Source organism: Calonectris borealis, chromosome 4 (assembly GCF_964195595.1).
Source record: "Calonectris borealis chromosome 4, bCalBor7.hap1.2, whole genome shotgun sequence".
NCBI classification, from domain to species: domain Eukaryota; kingdom Metazoa; phylum Chordata; class Aves; order Procellariiformes; family Procellariidae; genus Calonectris; species Calonectris borealis.
The window spans coordinates 79,033,647-79,040,262 of NC_134315.1; positions in this window are offsets into that span (position 1 = coordinate 79,033,647).

Consider the following 6,616-nt stretch of genomic DNA (forward strand, 5'->3'; position numbering starts at 1 on the left):
CTCCTTATTTTCCATGTGCCTTAGCATAGTTTCCAGGAGGACGTGCTCCTTGATCTTGCCAGGCACAGAGGTGAGACTGACTGGCCTATAGTTCTCCAGGTCTTCCTTTTTTCCCTTTTTAAAGATGGGGGTTATGTTTTCCCTTTTCCAGTCAGTGGGAACTTCACCGGACTGCCACGACTTCTCAAATATGATGGATAGTGGCTTAGCAACTTCAGCTGCCAGTTCCCTCAGCACTCACAGATGCATCTCATCAGGTCCCATGGACTTGTGCACCTTCAGGTTCCTTAGATGGTCTCGAACCTGATCTTCTCCTACAGTGAGCGGTTCTTCATTCTCCCAGTCCCTGCCTTTGCCTTCTGCGACTTGGGCAGTGTGGCTTGAGCACTTGCTAGTGAAGTCTGAGGCAAAAAAGTCATTGAGTACCTCAGCCTTCTCCATATCCTGGGTAACCAGGTCTCCCGTTTCCTTCCGGAGGGAGCCCACATTTTTCCTAGTCTTCCTTTTATCCCCGACGTACTTCTGGAAGCTTTTCTTGTTGCTCTTGACTGGCCAGATTTAATTCTATCAGAAAAATCAGGATGTGTTCAGAAGATGGAGTCCAACCTGTCTGTTTTCATCAGTGGGAACTTTGTCTGATTAAGGGTAGCAAAATATAGTCACTGCTGTACAGACTGATCTCTGCTTTGGAGATCATAAAATTCTTCAAATAACTGCTATGTGACTTTATGCTGGGAAGGAGCTTTATTGACTAGAGGGAATGCACACGTAAAATGTAGAACATTTGTAATCCACATCCAGGCCAATTCAGAGGAAATCTGTAATGTTATCAATAAAGCAGGAGAACGTTATAAATTAGTGCAAGATAAATGAATTGATGGACTGGCAGCTAATCTAGACAATAAATTGAGAAGTCGTTATTGATGCTAGGCTGAAGTTAGCGTAGCTGAAGTGCTTTGATGCTTGGTCTCCCTTGATTCGGCAATGGGATTTTTGTGGACGTGGTCATCATCAGCCTGATGGTTTCACAGAGAAACCACACTATCTTCTCTGGAAAAGTGGGATGTAATAAGCAGCACCTGAGGATGCTGCCTTGGCTGCGTAGTGCCAGACCTTTGCTGAAGCGGCATTGCGTTGCTGTGTCTAAGCTGTAGCTGGTGCTAATGCTGTCTCCCTCTTTAGCCCTCTATTATCCCATTTCTTTCTTAACAGCTGTAAAATATCTTTTGAAAACAAATGTGCTGCATCTTAACCCGCTTTCAAAGATTATGATGGTGATGGGGAAAATGAGTGGCTTCTAAGCTGTACGTTTCCTATTTGGCTTTTGCTTGGTTTTAAAATGCTCTTTCCTTTCCCTTTCTCCTTGCTGAGCCAACACTCACAAATCTTAGAAAGCAACCCTGCACCCTTGAAAGACCTTTTCTCTCAGCAACGCTGGGGATATTACCAGGTAGGGGATGTCCTTATTTTTTGGGACTTGTCCTTGGGACAATGGGTAGCATCAACTGTTGGTTGTACATGAAGGCATTGCATGACTTCGCCCTCTCTCTCTCTGTTAGCTGGTTAGCACGGTGCAGGTACTCTGTATACAGTGTGATGGAGTGCTTTCCTCTCCCAGGAGTGCACGTTTGCCACAGGGACCTCCTTTTCCAAGTTTGGATTCTGATTATCCCCAGAAACATTAGCAAAAGAGGAAGAAAAAAAGAAGAGCTACCCACAGACCCCAGGAGAAAGTAGATTCTAGTAAGAAACTTGGGGCTTGTGAAATTTTGCCTGCGTGTTTCTTGTATTCAGTGTAAGAGTTTTTTTAAGCAGCAATCTTAGTAACATTCCTCAGAGCCTTCCGGCACAGCAGGTCGTGGTGTTTACAGACAATAAATGCTGGTTCTGTGTGGAGGGGTGGGAGAAGAAACTGGGGTTGGAAAATATTTCATTGGCTTGTATGAAAAACCTTACAGCTGGTGCTGAGAAAAATTATTATCTTTAAGCAAACAATTCCATTTGGAATAGTAATACCCCAAAAGTATTTCCAGCCACTTAGTTCCGGGGTGCTCTTTCTACTCTGACACTCTGATTTAGTTGACTCCCTGTGTTCCTCCAACCGGTGTTGTAAAAATGAGAGGAAAGATTAAATAAATGAATCCCGTCAATTCCACTTTGGCCCTTATGGCTTCGGTAGTAAGCTCATCTGCACAGATTTCTTAATGTCTTGAGGCAAGCTCTCCCATGGGCATTCCTGAGGACCACACACAGACATTCAGTTCTCCTCTTGCAATTTTCTGTTAATTGCCCATCTTCTAACAAGCAGTCCTTGCGCTTATCAAGAGTTGCAAATAACTTCTTTTGAATAGCTCTGATGTGCTTAGCTACAAGAAAATTGTAAATAGAAAGTGTCCCTGTTGTGCCTTTTGCTCTTCACAACATATGAATACTATGAAAAAACAGACAAACTAGTTGGGCTTGTTGACTACACACACACATCTGAGGCTATGTGCAAGCTGTCCACATAGCCATATGAGTCCTGCTACCCTGCCCAATTTGTGGAGGCTCCTACCAGAGACAACAGAGTGAGTGCTTCGGAAGGCAAACAAGTTACGTGCGTTCCCACATGCTGTATTCTTTAGTCAGAGACAAATTTCTGCTATTATATAAGATGTTGGTTTTTAAGCTTTGCATAATTGTGTTCTATATCATTTCGATCTTGTGTGTTTTTAAATTTTGCTTTCCTGGCCAAGGCAATTTATTACAATTAACTTTTAATCTTCTGCATTGGTCTTTATCATCTATTCGCTTGAGACAGGAAGCTATTATAGATCTTTGAAATAGATGTCCTACTTAGACTCAGAAAATATCCTTAACAGGATCCAGTGTTTAATAAGAAAGGATTAAAAACTATGGTAACATCCTAAAGTGCAAAATTGGGAACTTCGTAGTTCCTGAGCTGTCCTGTCTCCCATCGATACAGCCAGGTGCAGTAGCTGGAGAAAGTGCTTAGGGATCAGGGCTCCTGTCACTGGTTTGCCATGCAACCAGAAACAAGTCCCACCTGGCTCAGTTTGTTGTCTAAAGACAGTCACCTAGTGCCATCTGAGATGCCACTGGGTATCCAAAACATCTGCAGATACAGTACTGGGCAATGGGAGGCTTATGCCCTTCAGTTCAGGCAGCTGTGGCCAAATAGGACCCGCAGAGATGTCTCAGAGGGTGTTAGGTGCCTCTCTCCAGGAAACTGAAGTAGCTTTTCGTCTCCCTGTGTCTCATTTTCTCCATTGGTAAAGACCGTGATTCTGGTTGCACAGGGATGTTGTAAGGCTTGACATCAGAAAATACATTTAAGAGAACTCGATAGGTTATTTTCAGAACACAGAAAGTCAGAGACTTTCTCTGACACAAATCTGTTTGTGACTTTCCTCTGCGAGAGCTGAACAGCCGGGCAGGGTGAGCTTTTGGGTAGTTGTCCTTTGAACGCACAGCCAGGGTGTGGACCAAAACAAGATCAACTCTGCGGCAAAGCGCTGACGCTGGCCAGCCGGTCCTATCAATTCTCGTTGGAGGGGTTTGTAACTCTGGGTTTGATCCCGAGGACCAAAATCAATCCCCTGAAGTAGGTTATAGCAGAAATTCCCATGTGTCGTTGGGGCACTTGAATTTGGCCCTGGGAGGGCTGGATGGATGCTTCGACGTTTTGAGAAAGTCCACCAGATGGAGCTCTTGTTTGAGGGATAAAGCTCCGGCAGGCTGCTGCAGAAGCTGAGAAAATAGGACATAGACCTCGTTTTTATTGGATTGTTTCACGTAACAGGGTTGAATTGAGCAAGCCTGGCTTCCCAAGCGCTTGCTTTTAACGGGAAACGCTTGACGCTAAAGATGCGGAAAAAGGAAATGTATTTTTGTGGCTAGAAGTGCTTGAAGTGCTTGAAGCTTTCATTGATGTTTTCATTTTCTTGTCGCCGACTTATTTTGCGGAACTGTTTTAGCACTCATTCCCTCAAATCTTTCTGTCCCTTAGTATGCTTCTCATATTTAATTATAATAATTACACCCCTTAGCTATTAAACCCATATAAAATCAAAGCACCGGAAAACTTGCTTAATGTTTTAGAGGAAAAAAATGTGCAATTGGAGTGTGAGAAGGAAAAGTATTCAACCTTAAACTTAGTTACCTAAAAAAACGGCTAATAAAACTTTGGAGTGTGGCAAAGAAAGCAGAATTAAGCGTGTGTCAGTCTGTGAAGTTTTCTGAAAGACATAATCTGTGAATTCAGAGGTCAGCTACACGCCATTGCCACCAGGACTGTGCTAGTTTTGGTATGCGCATCACCTCTCAGATTTGTGCCTCAAAAGCTTTTAAAAACACATTTTTAGAAGCACATTTGTTATTCATGTCATCAAACAACTACACTAATACATCAGAGAGCAATGTAAACACTCTGGCTACGAGGACATTATGCTTATCTTCAACACGGGTGCTACGAGCACCGAGGAGATTTGGCCCCTGCTCCATGCAGCGTGAGGTAGTAATAAGCCACGTTCTTCGTGGAAAGCAAAATGAACGGATATCACTAATTTCACCCTCTAATGAGACAGTCAAGTCATTGCAGCCCACCTCTTTCTCCGTAACGCAACGTAGCCATCCTGATGGCACCGGGGATGTCCTGGGGATAAGGTAAAGCTGAATTTGGCTCACTTGCTATCAGATTTATTTTAAGCTCCACCAACCAAAAAACGCGTTCATACCAAACAGCCTCTAGTTTCAGACAACATGAAGCAGGCCTACTGCCTCATACCATGGGATTTCTGGGTTTGTGAGAGGAAAAACAAACAGTCAGATGATCTTTTATTCTAAATCATGTAGGATCAGCTTCCCTTCAATAATGCCTTTAGAAGAACCATTTTATAGCTCACCATCCCACTCCCTTGTTGCCTGGAGCTCTTGTCCACTCTGTGTAAGTGAATGCCAGCATACAAAACATCGCTGCTAACTGCTGGGTGCTATTGGGTACACTCAGATAAGAAAAAAGGAGCATACGTGAGTTAATGTAGCTGGATGTATACTTTAAGTGCTGTGTGGCAGCTAGTTGTAGTTCTACAGTAGCCAGACATTGCACCTTGCTTAATTTAACCACTTTTTGTATTGTTACAGCCCCTAGTGCAGACTTTGAAAATAGATAAAGTTGAAACCTGGGGCTCCCCAGAGGAGAAAGGTTAAGAGTTTCTTTCCTCGTTGGTCCTTATCAGTAATTGCAGAGAATCAAATCTTATCTCTGATATATTTCAGATTCTCCCAGCAATGGTGTCATCTGATCAATGACCGACAATTTCCCTTTTGCTCTTTCTTTCTCAGTGTTTTCCGTCTATTAAGTAAATTGCATATTCCGATTTCCTAGGAATCATGGGTGTCTGCTGATTAAATACACTCAGTGACATGAATCAATGCTTATTCAGGGCTATTTGACCAAGAGGGAGCCATGCCTACTGCGCACAGCAACATTATGTGCTGTAGATGTACAAAAATGCTAAAAATTCTGAGCATCTTCATGTTACACTCACCTTGGGATCTTCTAGGAAAGTCCAAAGGGAAAAATGTTGTGATGAGGGTGATTTGGGTGTTTCTGCTGAATAGAGTTTGTAATTTTTTTTTCTTCTTGTCATTGGTTAACCAGAATGGAAGAAGTCTCAGTCTTGAAATAGGAGCTGAGGATATCGAACGCTGGTCTTCACCTTGAGGGAGGAAGGAGAGGACGACGAGGAGGAGGTTGATGCCATGGATTTTTCAGTGGTCTGGAAGGAAGTAGAACACTACAGATTCCCCTTGTGAATGCAAATCCTTCTCAGTCAGGTGTCATCAGATAAACCCCAAATCAGTTCTTCAAGTTGGTTCTAGTTTTCTGCCACAGAAGTTGCAATCTTTTTGTGTCAGGTAAGTACTTATGGGGGCCTCAAATTGGCCCTAAAAATTGCAATTACTACTTTTGCACTGAGGTTTTATGAGCAGAATGTCCTATTTGTCCACATTCATGCAGAAGCTGTATGTACAGCTGAAGTTTAGGACACATGAAGCATTAAATGCAAAAATAAAAGTTAGTGTTTAGTTTTAAATGCAATCTTTGAACAGCTGATTCTTGTTGCCAGGGAAAGAATTTGTTGCTCCATTGTGTGAATGTGTGATACTGTGATCAAAAATGGTGACTTGAATAAACACTTTGCAGTGACATGTCTAAAACAATTATTCTTTGAAGACAGGAATATAACAAGAATTCAGGTCTGGGCTGTGTCTGTGGGAACACCTAGTCACATAAGAATTAAAGGGTGAGTGTTCTAGATCAAAGTAGACTATACTTCTTAATATGTTTAATTATCATACCATTCTCCTTTATTAAATTCATTTGTTTTAATTAGAGGAATAGATATTTTGCATCAGAATTTAAGGGGTCTATTGGGCACTTGAGATTAAATCAATGGTTTGTTAACAATTTTATCTGGAAAGTAGATTAGATTATTTAAATCCTGCAAAATAGCATCATTTTTCTTTTCTCAGTAGAATAAAGTTATGATTAAGAAATAATGCGTGGAGCGTGAGAGCTCTGCTTGTCATTATTTTTCACATGCAGATTTGG